This window comes from Pangasianodon hypophthalmus, chromosome 25, assembly GCF_027358585.1.
Source record: "Pangasianodon hypophthalmus isolate fPanHyp1 chromosome 25, fPanHyp1.pri, whole genome shotgun sequence".
Taxonomy (NCBI): Eukaryota; Metazoa; Chordata; class Actinopteri; order Siluriformes; family Pangasiidae; genus Pangasianodon; species Pangasianodon hypophthalmus.
Genome location: NC_069734.1, coordinates 2,868,141 through 2,884,655, shown reverse-complemented (window position 1 = coordinate 2,884,655; position 16,515 = coordinate 2,868,141). Strand labels below are relative to the sequence as shown.

Sequence of the window (16,515 nt, the reverse complement as noted above, 5' to 3'; positions counted from 1 at the left end):
CTCACGGGCACATTGCTGTGGTATGAGAGGAATAAAACACTTTGGGGTGGTAACAGTAACTCTGCTTCATTATACCCTTCTGTCGTTGATTATTTTTCTTGAACAGCACACCCTGTCATGTTTTATTCCTTACTTGTAATGGAGGCAGTTGAATTGAAAAAAAAAAAAAAAACTCCCAAAAAGCCATCTGACAAATGCAAGCTGGATTTTAGGAAGTTGCCAAAGGTGGACCAGATTAACTAAACGTTCTATTAATCAACTTGCACCAAATTTTAAATCATTTAAATAACATTAATTCAGTTTATCGTGTCACAGTAAAGAATGACTAATGTAATTTCACTTTTGCCTTATTCATTTAAAGTAAAATTAACATTGCAGTTAGGGATTAATTTCAGTCCTGCAGCTGAAGTGGCTTATATTTCTGAAACACCATCATACATATATTAGATGAATTACAAAATTTCTTCAATAGATCTATTTGAAAAATATCTCTAAGGACTGATCTTTCACTTTTTTTTTTTTTTTTTTTTAAAAGAAAAATGTGTTATCATGGACAATTAAAATGAATTCAATGTCAGGATTTTGACCTTGAAGGTTTTAGTGAACAGTCTGTTGAGTCTTGTTTAAAATTAAGTGATGTAACAAATCAACTCAAACTAAAAGTTATTTTTATCTAATTTAAATAAATGATTAATTCAATTCTAATTCTTAGTGGTGCAAACCTACGAGGAAAAAGTGTGATACTTTTCAGTCCTGTTTCAGTGTTTTTTCCTCTTTAATTTCTCTGCAAGATCACGCTGCAAAAGAAATCATGTTACATGTTTTCACAGGAAGTAGAATCTCGGTTCAGCTGATGACTATTCCTGTCCTGTAACGGAGACTGAGTCTAAAAACATCCCGTGATGGATCTTACAAATGGCAGCTGGATTCTGTTTTTGCTCAACACTGAATTTCCTTTTTGTCTTATGATCATTTTTGGGGAAACAGAAATGTGGATTAAGTGTTAATTGTTAATTTGATCTTGAGGTTAATGGAGAGGTGATATAAAACCGTATTAAAAAAAAATAATAATAAATAAATAAACTAAAAATTAGCATTTTGCTCCCAGCACAGTTCACAATATTTATTGCTAGAGGTCACTGTTGTCCTGCAATGACGTGACAAAATGAATTTCCAGACCAAAAAAAAAAAAAGACACATACTATTGTACTAAATATTACCTCAAATCATTACACCATTACTGACATGCTATTCAGTCTGGTACTGTATAACGTGCTACTTGGGTCAAAGTCGAGATCAGTCAGAAAAAAAATAAAACCATTTCCACCCAGAAACCTGCCTGACACTGAGACCATAACACTGAGAAGGTCCACAAATGTGCAGCTTGCCCAATAAATTCAAAGTGAAACAGCACTGTATTAAAACCTCATAAAGCCTAAAGGCTGAGACGCCTGGGATTTAAAGGTCATGAAAGCCCAAGAGGTAGAAAAAGTAATGGCACCTTTCACAGTCAGCCTGCAGCATCAGGACAAGGTCGGAATCAAATCACTTCTGGTTATGGCTCCTCAGACAGGATTCAGCGTCATTGATTTTGGACTTTAGTAAGGCTGCACGCAGATATTCTCTTTACTCCAATAGCGCTACGAGTCATGATTCATGACAGCTCCAATGAGGCGAGGGAGTCTCCAAAGCACTGAATAAGTAATCGCCTCACACAAAACAGGCGCGAAAATAAATAATTCATTTATTTATTTAATTCAGAGCCCTAAACTTTCCATTTAGGGCTCTGAATGTCCCATTCCCAGTCTGGATAATTACATCATTAAAGCTTAGATTTGTCTCATCCTTTTTTTTTTTTTTTCCCTCCTCCCTAATCAGACTGAGGTACTGTCCTGCGTTTAAACCTCTCACTAGAACACACACTGTGTCCAGAGCATCAGGAATTAACATTCGAGAGCCAGATGTTTAATTTAAGCCCAATAAAAAAATGTTATGTAGTATTCACATCTCGAACAGCTACTCAGGCGGTTTGTAGGACATCCTGAACACCAGGTATCCAGTCATCAGCAATAAAAATGATGGCAAACAAACAAAGATGATGAATCAGCTACAAATACGTCTGCTTAATAATGGTCGAGAAAACACTGGCAGTTTCATCATTTCACAGATTCACTACAGGAGACCTCCAGCATTATTATACAGCATCCGGTACCACTGCCGTGCTGACGATACACCACCTTCCTCCATCCACCTCCCAACTAAACCCATCTTTCTAACATCTCTTCTTGGATGAAGTCTCACAAAACCTCAACAAAACAGATCTGATCTACCACTCAGAGAAAAACACCCATAAATGCTGGATGCCTCAATCTCAGTCCATTTTACACACACCTAAGAATCCCAGTGCGATTTTGGAAAAGTTATTCCCATCATCGAATCACAGCATATCAACCCCCAGATATCTGCAGATGTATTTTTCAGAACATCAGAGGAACACAACCTTACCTCACAACACAATTGGTGTAAACTCTCATACAAGCTCTAGACATTTCCAAATTTGGTGCCACAAAAATTCCAGTAGTACGTATGAATGAATTTAATGCTACAGTGTAAAATATTTACAGTACATTTTACAGTAATGTAACGAAAACAGGGTTGCCAGTAAAGTACGGTAAGACAATAAACAAGTGTAAACACATTTACAGTAAAGTACTGTAAAATCTGATATAGTATAAACACACAATCCAGTATGTTTTCTCATTTGAGTGATGCTTTTAAACAACATGCAGGATACAACGGAGCTGAAGGTTAAGAGTGTTGCTCAGTGACCCAACCATGGTAGTTCTGAACACACGACCTTTTGATCCGTAACTCAGAGCCTTACTGACTGAGCCACCACAACTAGCGCAGCTAGCTTACCCTGACTCAACCACTTCTACCACCCAATTAACTGTAAAATTCAGTTAATTTTTTTTTTTTTTTTTTTACAGCATTTACAAAACACAACATAATGGTTTAAATTAATAACTCTTCAAATCATGCAATACTCATGAAATACTCAGTATTCACTGCACAACCACTCTTTCTGGTTTGGTCCTCTGAACAGCAGTTTCAGTGCTTAAATGAAGAATGGGAATGTGTTAATAATGCTAATCAGGAAAAAAATTAATTAAAAAATTAAAAAATAAAACTCCCAAGGAAAAAAAGATGTTAAGGATGTCATTGGCTGCGAGTCATTCCATTATGCAACAGCCACCACTGAGACATTCTTGAAAAATGATTTCCTAGTTCTGGAAAATCTGCGTAAGCAAACGCAAAGTCACCGAGTCAAAGAAGTCAAAGAAATGCCAAGCAGGGCTTAAACCACACTACTCGGGAAGCCCTGGGGTGAAAAACGACACGGGTCTTCTGATTCGACGCATGATGTGTGGGCTGAGTTATAGCACCTTCACTCTAAGAAGCGATGTAAGAGGCTGTGAATAGCGTGTCGTGTGTACGGTATCAGTCAAAACACCATGAGATTTCCACTAAGTGTGTTATTATTAATATACAGCGAGTGTGTGGAAAGATGGATGTGGGTGATGAAGTGATAAGAGGTGTGTAGGAGGACATGCTGAGTGGTGTTATGAGGAAATCGAGATACCTGCTGTCTCACTTATCAAACCCACACAACATTATTAGAAATGCAGGAACATTTCGCAGACTGGAGTGAGGTTTCAGGGGGACCGGCGCTTTTTCTGTCGCAGTGCCAAGATTATGGAACAAATCACTCTTTCTTTATACAAGAAGAAGAAGAAGAAGAAGAAGAAGGAGAAGAAAAAAAAAACAAAAAAACTTTTTTTCAAAAGAAGAAAACACTTAAGGTGCGATATGTGGCATATGTATAAGTGACACCAGGGGAAGAGAGACGGAGTCTTCTGTTTTGTCTTGTTGTTTGTAACACTTTTTATTGTTTTATTTATTTACTGATTTATTTCATTGCTTGATTTTCATTGTACAGTGCTTCAGCCAACACTTGGTGTCTTTAAATGTTATATACACTTCAGACATGTAATACAGAATCAACATTTTAATTTATAACATTTCCACTTTGTATTTTTTTGGGGTAAAGAACAGGAAAAAAAAAAAAAAACATTCAGGATTGTTAAAATGACAGAGAAACGCACAGAGGCAGCTTTCTGAGACGAATGAGGTTTTTAACAAGCACAATGCTCAGCAGGGTTTAAGAGATCCGTCCCATCCTATCTGGATTGAATTCCACAAGCTTCTCTCTAGGAGGTGATATAGGGAACCTAAAGCTAAAAGGAGTATTTTAGCAATGAGTGTTATCACCGTGATCAATTGTTAATTTTAGATAAGGTATTTAGGTCTGTCTGTTTGCTCATTACAACAGGAGATTGAAGCTACTTCATGTTCTATGAATGATTTATATTTCCCTGTGTGCACGCAAGTGTTTTGTGTTTTGATATAACCATTGTGAAACCAATGTCAATTTTCCAGAAGCTAATCCAGAAAATAATCAATGACAGGGTGATGTGATGAAGCGGAGTTACAGTTACAACCACAAAGTTGATTATGTTCCCATAACAGCACAACTTGAGGTGTATTATTCCTCTGATACCTTTAGCAAAGAACATCAGGTTGCCCTTTTTTTAATCCTTTTATAGTTACCTTTAATGCTGTGGAACATCTAAAAAAAACCAGTTCCTGTTCTCACTTACATTACATCAGCTATAAACCCATTCTCTAAGACTGTCTTTTTTCTTTCTCTCTCCTGAAATTAATAAACCATGCCATATTACTGAGACACCACAAAACGCAGAGACTGAAGACTTTCCAGTGCCGGAAAACGTCGCAGCATTAACTGACTGGTACAAGACTCCTTCCATAAATGTTAAACAAACACCTCCTCATAAAAACTTTAACATAGCAATGCTTATACGTTTTCCAAATCTGTTTATATAGAGCATCTGCCATATTAGACTCGGTTCACGTCTGTACTTGCTGCTGATGGATGTTGAGACTAGCTCTATAACAGGAAGTGTGTATAGTGTGTGATGCGCTGGTACTATACTATTAACACCATGAACCCTCTGCGGTGCTCTGAGCGATGACTATAATGAACAGTTTTCCCGTGAGACGCCTAAGAGGAAGAGTGTGAACCTGCACAGAAGAGCAGTGTGTACATCACTTTCGTCTGGTCAGTGTTGAGACGGCATTGATCCGTGCCAGCGGTACTCTGTTATCTGGAAAATGAGTCCTCCCACTCCTCCATTTGGTCCGCGGGCTCCTGGAATCACCCACTTACAGTCTTCTGATTGAATTTGTCCTTTCAGTCCATTCTTGTTGACCAATTGCTGCCCACGGCTGCCGTGCTGTCATCCATCACACACTTCCTTCACACACTCATACTCTCCTTTATTCGGTCTCTTACTCCACACAGTATCCACATCATCTCCTTCCTTCCTTCCTTCCTTCTTTCTTTTCTTACCGTCCAGGTTTCTACTCTTATCTAGTACGAGTATGCAAAACTAATTAAATAAAAGCTTACCCTTATGCCTGATCTCCAGTATTTTCCAGTATATTCCAACTAAAATGATGTTTATAGATGAGCACGAAAGCATTTGTTTATAGAAACTGGATAACCTGCTGGTCTGAATATGCTGTAATTACATAAAACAGGAGACAGTACTCATTGTACAGAACACAAACGTTTCATATGAAGTAATGGCTAGTTTAAAAAAATCTTAATTAATTCATCTTAAATGTATTTTTCAAGAAAGCAGAGTGGGAATATGCCTTCTGTGTTAATGATAAAAGTTCGTATTGCAGGATTTGCATCGCATTTGTATGTTTAAGAGGGAAAAAGTGGAAACTGGTGTTTCAGAAAGATGTTTGCGCATGCGCAGATGGAAAGAGTCGTAAATAGTTAAAATGCACTAGTAAAGCAGAAAACAATCATGGCTACTAAGTTTATATATACACACACACACACACACACACACACACACACACACACACAGAGACAGAGAGAGAAAGAGAGAGAGAGAGAGAGAGAGCACCACTTTACACCACTGCACTGTTTGTTCAAAATCACAGCTCTGTATATAAACACAAGCGCGGCGGCCATTTTCAAACAACAGCAAAGTCACATGACTCACTCATTTAATGCGTTTTCCTCCCCACAAAATCCTCCATGATGTTCTTTACTTCCAAACTCAGGCCTCTGACGCACCCATTTAACCTTTGCTGAGCTCTGCTGCCCCTCACACACTGTTTAATCAGGTTTAGTTGTGAAAATGAGGCCTCTGCTAATGCTGCTACAAACAATTACCAACAATCAAAGCAATGAGGTGTAATTGGACGGCCAATTAGCTGCTTCCTAATCACGTGATCAAATCAGACGCATCCTATTGGGTGAAATGTGCGTTTCCCCAGATTAGCTTTTAAATTCCACAATTATAGATTTTATTGTGTAAATTTGATATTGTTGGCAGAAGCTGAAATTAACATGCTACGATTATGCTGATACATTTTTAAGACATTATATATTTAGATATTATATTTATTTGTCAGATTAGTTTTAATTAGTTGCGTAAAAATCAGGCTTCCACATGACATATGATATGATATGATATATGATTCGTAAGGCTCACTTTTCATGTTTAACCAGATTTTAAAATGCTGTAACTTTATGCAAAAGAGAAACATTTCAGGAAAGTCTATAGTTGTCAGAATATATATATATATATATATATATATATATATATATATATATATATATATATATGTGTGTGTGTGTGTGTGTGTGTGTGTGTGTGTGTATATTTAATCGCATGCGAAGGTAAGCTTTAATTTATTTATTTTTATTTAATTATTTATTTATTTATTTATTTTGCGTCCCCAATCTGTGAGGTTTGCTTTTCTCTCTCTCTCTCTCTCTCTCTCTCTCTCTCTCTCTCTGGTGTTTCTGTAAAACATGGCCTGTGAATTTTTAATGCACCTACATGACTTAACTTCTCACTTACTATTCACTAAAGCACATTATTAATACCTGCCACTTTCCTCCATTGTGTTTGTCACACTTTCATTCTCATTTTTCTAATTGATCTTGTTACTGTTTTAGCAACTCAGCAGATCCAGGCATCAGAATTGGGTCAATTCAGAGTGGAGGTGGATTGATTTCCCTGACAGGCTCATGTTCCCTGGACCATGATCAATCAGGCAGCAACGATCGACTAATCATGATGGATAATCGTTGGGGATGGAGGCCTCTCTCGCTCGGGTGCCATGGACGCATGGATGCTAATGATTCACTCTCTGCTTTCTCAATGTTCAGGGCCAAAGACAACCAAATAGAAAAAGAGCAGCTAAAGCAACATTTTAGACAAAAACAACACAAACCATCGTTCAGTTATTTAGTTTTGGAAGATCAATAACAGATGCATGTGTACAGTTTGGATCTTTCAGATTGATTTATTGATAAGAGGAAGACGGAGCGCTTGGGCAATTTACAATTTACAGAAGGAAAGGTAAATGAACTGACTTGTTTAGGTGTAAACTATTTTTTAATATTTAAAGCGAGCTGAAATTTTTTTTACTGCTCTCTGATGATGACAATGAATAGCTCAATTTGCACCGGATGCTACTTGATGAAGTGCGACTGAAGAAATGTCAAAATACTGTGCAAAAGCACCACATGAGAGAGTGTGAGAGTGTGTATGTGAGAATTTATGTAAGAAAGAGAGCTTTTTTCCTGGCTTTGATACGAGTCCAAATCCTTGAAACAGAGGGCAGGAGGTGAATTGATTGGCACGGTGTCTTGTTCCTCAGGAAGGTGTTTGATGAGGGTTATATAGGAGAGACAGGAGATGGAAGTGTGTGTGTATGTGTGTGTGTGTGTATGTGTGTGTGTGTATGTGAGACATTGATCCATCCATCATTAAGAGATAAGGATGGAGGAAGGGCCAGATGATCCTCAGGCTAAGTCCTCTTATATTCCCAGTTTGACAGGTTTTTCCCTTTTTTCCCTTTTCCTTTTCACCACTGATATACAATATTGTTAAATTTAAAATAAATAAATAACTACAGTGAACATAAAATAAGGTACATTTTCATCTACAAGTGAAGTGAATAATATCTGAATAAGGCACAATAGGATTGAAGGAAAAAAAAATCCTTCAACGGGGGCAACAGAGGACCTGCAACTCATTTTTTTATTTCATTATTACAAAAAAAAGCCTCTTATTGCTATAATAAAACATTTCATTATTATAAGAAAAGCATCTCGTTACTACAAGAAAACATTGGATCATTACAAGAAAGTCATCTTGTTACTAAAACAAAACATTTTGTTATTATGAGAAAAGCATCTCATTAATAAAAGTAAACATTAAAAGGCGCTTGTCTTGTAGTATTTTCTTAAAATAACAAAATGTTTATTTGTAATAATGAGATGCTGAAGGGAATTCTTCTTCTTGCGTGGCATAAATGTGCTTCCATTGTTTCTGCTAGTTCCTCCCAAACCCCCCCAAACACACACACACACACACACACACACTGTAAATGTTTCAGTTGACATGTTTCTGCACTTTGTCTTGCTTGTGTGATTGCACTGTGTGTAATCAGGTGTATATACTCTGTGTGTTTATGTCCTGTGTTTGTCGGCTGCCCTAGTAACCAAATTTCCCACTGGGGATCAATAAACTCCATCCATCCATCCATCCGTCCATCCATCCATCCATCCGTCCATCCATCCATCCAGCAATGCATGAATATTTAAATGATTAAAGAACGGCTCATGTTTGTACCTCGAGAGATTCTGTAGGTTCAGACCCTCTGAGGAAGAAGCTCAGGTTCCATCCCAAGACACTCCTGCATGCAAAACCCTCCACACTGTTTATCATTGCTCCTGGCTACAAAAAAGGAAAAAAAAACAAAGAAATGGCAGAAAAGGAAAAAAAAACAGCATTCTGAAACCTGATCGAGAGATGAAGTGTACACAGACGTGGCTCACAATGATCATCAATCATACGGCAAGTACAAAGGGAACGTGTGGCACCTGAGGCCAAAGACCTGTTCCACCATCTCACAGCGTGATGGAACGCCCCGGCAGGATTGAGTGTGGCAGGTGATGGATGGGTTTATTCGATTTCTAGGAAGTCAACAGCTTCTGTGGAAATCTGAGCATTGTTTGGTGGCCAGGAAATGTGTTTATCTGAAAATCCATGAAATTCAGTTTCATCCTGTTTGGCATCTAAAGTGCTGATGGTTAAATTATGCCTAATAAGAAATTCAGGATTCAGGAGTGTGAATTATTTGCTGGATCAAATGTTGAGTTGTCTGTTAATAAGGATGTTATGACACTTTCTGGGCTGAGCTCACTTTAGTAAGACTTCCAGGTTCTCTAAACATTCAGATAAATTGTTCCTCCAAAGAACTTTTCTAAAAAAAAAAAAAAAGCAAACGCCATGCTTGATTTGTTTTGTTTTGACTTGAAGAGACCTTAAAGATCATCCAAGACGGCCATAAATATACCATCTGTAGCTTCCTGTATTAACAGCTCATTCACAGAAACTTGTATGGTGGAGGTTTTCTAGTTTTCATAAGATGCGGTTTATTTAACATTTATGGAAGGAGTCTCCAGTGTCAGTGCTTTGTAACACACAGGGGTAAAGCTGTGCATTTAAGTATTCAGAACAGAGGAGTTTCAGTTTCTCTGTCACATGACAAGCTGTGTTTTTTGTCATATTAACGTCAAGAGAAAGAAAAAAAAACAAGAGGCACTTGAGGAAATGAGACTGTTTATAGCTGCTGTAACGTATGTGATAACAAGAACTAGCATTTTTTTGCAGATGTTCCAAAACATTAAATGTAACTATAAACACTTTATGTTGTTCTTCAGTACATAAAAAATATATATATATTAACCCTATATTTAAATATATATATATTAAATATATTTATTCCTCTTATACTACAGCAAAATGCTGTAGTATAAGAGGAATAAATCACTTTGGGATGTGCTGTTATAGGAAAATAATCAAACTTCACAGGTGTAAGAGTAATTCTACTTCATCACACCACCTCTTCGTTGATTATTTTCCTATAATAGCAAAACACAGTGATTTCTCGCAGCAGGAACCTAAGTAACACCTCTAACTAAATTAGCATCGCAAGAATTATACCACTAAACTACACTTCGATGAGGAAGAGAATAAGCCAGAACTCCAGTGTGATTTCAGGAGTTTTAAAATGTGATTAGAGTACAATAATCTGTAAAGATAAACAGTGCAGCATGATATCTGCTCTGGTGTATGTACTGCTACATTAAACATGTAACACTTTATTATGTTTTGATGGTGAGAGAACAAGATCATGGCTTGGTCAGGCATTCATTTACTCAAAAAAAAAAAAAAATCTCAAATCTCAACATACACACACACACACTACTATTGTCATGACACAATATGAGTGTAGTGGGTATGTAACACAGTTGTCCAGCAGATGGTGATATAGTCTTTTGGGCTGCTCTTTGTTTTGACCGCTGCTTGTTTTCGGTATCTCTGGTCGCTCAGCATGAGTCAGACGTGACTCTTGGTTCAAGCAAAGTGCACCACCACAGGCGCTGAAGGTTAAAAACACGACAGAAGGTTAAAGCCATGAACCTGCTAGCATTCATAAAGACCAGAATGAGCTGCTGAGATATAATCCGTTCAGATAATGCACACTGTCTGACCCCTGCTGATGGGAAATACACTGCAGCCTTGATGAGGCGAGTCAGAGTCCATGTGCACATCTTGGGGGTGAGAAGAAGTTTTTAAAGGTTCTTTATTGATCTGGGGATCAACAGTTGAACTCTGTTGCCTTGCTGTGTCGAGATCTCCTGAGAAATCTATCGAGCAAAATGGATGCTTTAAACTCTGGCATGACCTTCACACAGACCTTCAAACTTTTTAAAGGATAGATGATGATTTTGAACCTTTTGGCTGGTATAAATGATCTAGCAGGGTTAATCTGCTTGTCTGTCCAAGATTTACAAAAAAAAATAACATTTCTTTTCTGACATCCACATCAAATTTGTTAGCTGTAACAAATGTTTTCCAATATGGTGGGTTATATTGGATTTTTGTAAGAAAAACACACAGAATGTTATGAAGAAGCGAGAAGAGAAGCTTGGGCTGATTTCTTTCTCTCCTACGCTGTAGATTCATGCAGCCAATCAGCAACAGCCGTGTCACGCCCACAGAGTGACACGCCCCTTAGACTCGATCTCCATTTGGGCAGATCTGTAACAGTGTGACAGTGACTGAGAAAGTACACATTAAATACAGTGTATTGAATATGAACGAGGTAGATTATATACTCTATCATCAATTTTTTTTGTAGCCAAAAATGCCTTTGGAAGAGAAGATAAACTAAAAGTGGATAGACTGAGCACACACTGGCCAATCAAGGTACACATTACACAAAAGGACAGATGACAGAACTGTAAATTTTGTGGGATTTTTGTGTGAACGAAGGCACTACAGCTTTTCTGTTTACCGTGTTTGGTATTCAGAGGAAACACAACATTAAGCCAGTACTTGAAAGACTTAAAAAAAAAAAATTAGAAATGATCAACGCAGCTGTCTGGCTGCCTTTAAGTGTGTGTGTTTAAGTGTGTGTGTTTAAGTGTGTGTGTGTGATACTTTGCCTCACATTATGCCATCAATAAGACTCTGTAATATAATACATTATAGTTTCATTGTCAAGCTTTTAATAGATATTTGCTTTTAGCCTCACATCTAATATCACTACTACTACTATCTATCACTATACATAGTTTTGCTAACAAACTGCCAGCAAAACAGCACCGTTACATTAAAAAAAACTTTTATGTCTACAAAAATAAATTACTTTAAACTCTCACGCATGCATATATATATATATATATATATATATATATATTTTAAAAAAATCAATAAATAATAGTTCACCAAAATTAAATTACTTTCAACTGAAAATGGCAAAATGAAATCTAATCATGTTAATAAATAAATCTAATAATGAATAAAAAATAAATAAATACATTTTTAAGGTTCAGTACAAAACATTTAACACTAAATACTCTTCTAATCAGAGTATGTAACTGCTATTAAAAATTTTTTCCATGATATCATGAGATATCATGCGATACCTCAGAAAAGTGTATTGTGATATAATTGATCACGATACTGATATTATATCATCGTATCACTCAGCCCTAATCACTACCAGCCGTCACTCATTACATCACACATCATGTGAGATCCTCTGCGTTTATAATGTGAAACTGTCTTGAATGACTGGCCATGTTTTTTATTTTTCTTCTAAAAATCTAACTAACAAATAAGGCATGTGAAGGAAACACAGATTTTCTATATTCCACATCATACATACGCAGAGCTCACGTGTAGCTGATGAAACAATGTGCAATACCTCCGCACCTTACATCTTTATTATCTGTTTGCCTCAGCTCTCTTTCTCTTCATCGTTCACTCTCTCTTTCATTCTTTATTCTCTCTTCTCCTGAAATAAAAAAATCCAGCATCGAGTGTCTTCATTTATACAAAGACGAAGTTTTCAAAGGTTGTCCTTTATCCTGTAGATGGTCTCTGTGGATTTATTAAAAAAAGAGGAAATGCATGAATTCATTTAAATAAATCTGGAGGTTAAATAATAATTCAGGTTTGAGATTCTGAAGATTTTTACCTGTAAGCATGACACAGAAGAGTGGAAAGCCTTCACCTTGATGAAGGTTATTTATATTTTCAGATAAAAAGAAATGAATTCATCCATTTATTCATTCACATGCTCTTTTCTTCATCATTTTATGATGGGTGCCAATTTCCTCTCTCTGTTTTCTCTCTCTCTCTCTCTCTCTCTCTCTCTCTGTGTGTGTGTGTGTGTGTGTGTGTGTGTGTGTGTGAATATATATTTGATTATCTGGGGAGCAAAACCAGAAAACATTTAAGCACACACACACATACACACGCACACACGTATTAATCAACCATTTTTACATCTTTCTGTCTCTCAGTCCCTTTTCTTTATTTGTTCTTTCCCTGATGTCAAGTATCTCATCTAAATTTACTAAAATTGGGACAGCAGTAAAATATAGAGGTAGAAGATTTCTGTCACATGACCTCTTGTTTACACGCCCACCTGTCATTAAGAGACTCCTCTCTTAAGAATCCACAGACCCCCACATTCATTTCTTCATCTTCAGCTTACATTCATTACTGCGCTGTGATGTTGGAGCTTCTTAGCTTCTCTTTTCTCTCCCTCTCAGACTTTCCTGTGTCTGAAATCTTAAAGTTACAGCTTTTCCTCTGACTTTTACGAAGCACTAACACTGGAGACTCCTTCCATAATTGCTAAATCAATGACTCCTAACAGAAAACTTTACCATATCAAGAACTATTACTTTGTTAAATAAAAACAAAAATACATTTTAGTCCCTTTTTATTAGTGTTAGTTTACGTGGAGCATCTGCTGTCTCCGTGTATGAGCTGTTACTATAGAAACCATAACATAACAGAACGAGTGCATTAATTTAAACAGATGCTGTTATAGAAAATTAAATCAACGGTGTAATAATATGATGGTAACAATACACACTGTAAGAAAAAGGAAACCTTTTGAGGTTCTTCAGGGATTAATGGTTAGACTTTTAAAGGGTTTCTGACAAGACAGACAACCAAAGAACTTTTATGGGTTCCAGATTTAACCTTTTGTTTCCTCTAGAAGTGAATTTCCTGAATGATATGCTATATGATTAACTGATATAAATAACTAAAGAATAATTCAGCATTTAAATTTGTATTACTGTAAAATCCACATAAATATCTTTAATCGGTAGAAGAGTGTTTGCTGTAAAGCCTGGTAAATTTTAGATGACGGCTACTGACTCTGAGATATTTCTAAGGATTGTGTGTGTGTGAAACAGGCAGGTACGCACAAATACACACACACACACACACACACACACACACACACACACACACAGGAACTGCAGTCTTTACCTCCATACAAAGTGTGATAAATGTATATCATACAGTACGTCAGGCCTTCACGCTAGTTCTGCTCAGCACTCCTGACAGGGTTCTGCTGATTACTGAGTAAAGTGCACAGGATTTTCCTTTACAGAGAGAGAGAGAGAGAGAGAGAGAGAGAGAGAGAGAGAGAGAGAGGAGAGAGAGAGAGAGAGAGAGAGAGAGAGAGAGAGAGAGAGAGAGAGAGAGAGAGAGGTAATGAAATTCATTTTGAACAAATAACCAAATATTCCTCATCTTTAACATGGTGCTATTACTTTATGTCACTGGGGTCATTTAACTGTCAGTGGCGTCATAAACACAGGCCATTACACCAGTGACAAATTCCCATTAAAGATGTAGTTTCCAAGACGGCATCAACAGCACCTCAAAGCACACATCATTCATCACATCACATCATACCAATATTATTCTGTTAAATCCTTTTTTTTCAGGATGATTGAAAGCTGCAGCTCCAATGACACATCCAAATTATCCACAAGAATAAAACAGAGCTTACATGTAAATTAATAATTTATAGAGCATGGAAGAAAAACTCACCTGGTGCTGGTTAAAATGGCCGCTCTTTCTTCTGAACTTTGACCTTGGGAGCACTTATCCATAACTTTTTGTGATTTCGAAATGCCAATGATATGAAACACAAGGACAAAGATTCTTTTTTTAAAATGCTTTATATTATTAAAAATGTATTTTAACCTGCTAATTGACATATTTGATAGACCTCATACTTATGTTCATCTTGTGACATTAAAGTGAATAAGATTTTTCTTTAAATGTTGGCAAAAAAGGCTCTAAAGCGGTACACAAAACATACACAATAATAAAAAGTCAAAATATTGTTTGGACAGGTTTGTCACCATGTTCTGAGATTGCCTCATAATGATTCATTCAGCAGACAAACAGCTAGTAATCATTTGTTTGGGGGAAAAAAAAATCACACAATGCAACGGCTAGCAATGTCCAACAGCATAAAAGCATGGGTAAATATTTATTTTCAAATTTACAATTTAGTAAAAAAAATGACTTCCTGTTCAGAATGTTATTTTGCACTGTATTGTTGGGATTGTTGGGAAGCTACAGCGTGTAAAATCAGGAAAGAGCAGAAAGACCAGACCAAGAGTAAAAAAAAACATCAGTGACTGAAAGAAGGATTTCAGCTAGGACTTGATTTAGTTATTGTATCAACCCCTGCATGAAAAATATTTTGATCTAAAATAAAATTAAGAATGAAGAAATTAAAGGGTGTTTTTTTTTTTGCTGTAAAATAACTGCAAGTTTATATATATAAAAAATGACTTACTTGTTTAGAGATTTCATTCCTTGTGTATCGTTCAGCTGTTTTTTATTATTTTATATGCAAAAATCCAGCAGAAGGCTCAGCTTTGACCAGTCCATATCCAGCTCATCATCGTCATCGTCATCATCATCATCATCGTCATCGTCATCGTCGTCATCTTGCAATCCCGAGAGCCAGTGTTAAATCCAAGTGACTCACTAATCAACCTAAAGTGGAAGCGCTATTTAACATCTACACAAATTTATCTGACTACTGATCCTTCACCTTGTAAGAGAGAGAGAGAGAGAGAGAGAGAGAGAGAGAGAGAGAGACAGAAAGAGAGGGAGAGAGATACAGATAGAGAGACAGAAAAAGCGAGAGAGAGAGAGAGAGAGAGATGGAGAGAGAGGGAGAGGGAGAGGGAGAGGGAGAGGGAGAGAGGGAGAGGGAGAGGGAGAGAGAGAGACAGAGAGAGAAGGAGAGGGAGAGAGAGACAGACATAAAGAAGAGACACAGAGGGAGAGAGACAGACAGAAAGAGAGACAGAAAGAGACATAGAGAGAGAGAGAGACAGACAGAGAGAGACAAACAGAGAGAGAGGGAGAGAGACAGACAGAGAGAGAGGGAGAGAGACAGACAGAGAGAGGGAGAGAGACAGACAGAGAGAGACAGACAGAGAGGGGGAGAGAGACAGACAGAGAGGGGGAGAGAGACAGACAGAGAGAGGGAGAGAGACAGACAGAGAGAGGGAGAGAGACAGACAGAGAGAGACAAACAGAGAGAGAGGGAGAGAGACAGACAGAGAGAGGGAGAGAGACAGACAGAGAGAGGGAGAGAGACAGACAGAGAGAGGGAGAGAGACAGACAGAGAGAGGGAGAGAGAGAGAGAGAGCGCCAGCGTCCTGAGGTTTAATTAATGCAGCATGCTGTGCACCCATATGTCCTTATTTGATTACATACTAAACCGTGTAATATGATCAGAGCTAAACCTGAGCTTTCTTTTTGATGTGCTCTATTTTCACATCATGTTTACATTTTTCTTCTGTTTCTTTTCTTTTCTTTATTCTCTTTTTCCATCAGCACTAGTTAAATCAGTCAAACTGTGTTTTCTTGATGATTTTACTGTTTACTGAATCAGATGCTTTAAATTTCATGGATGTCGGT

At 37.2% G+C, this 16,515-nt stretch overlaps 1 protein-coding gene across 1 annotated transcript in view; it reads right to left on the bottom strand.

Annotated features, from left to right (window-relative positions):
* The window catches only part of cilp (cartilage intermediate layer protein, nucleotide pyrophosphohydrolase), a 37,376-nt gene extending 31,071 nt beyond the window's left edge, over window positions 1-6,305 (bottom strand). The window contains exon 1 of the mRNA XM_026937555.3: window positions 6,162-6,305. The gene's annotated coding sequence lies outside the window, so the exon portion shown is untranslated. The remainder of the gene's footprint in view (window positions 1-6,161) is intronic.
* Window positions 6,306-16,515: the final 10,210 nt, after the last annotated feature.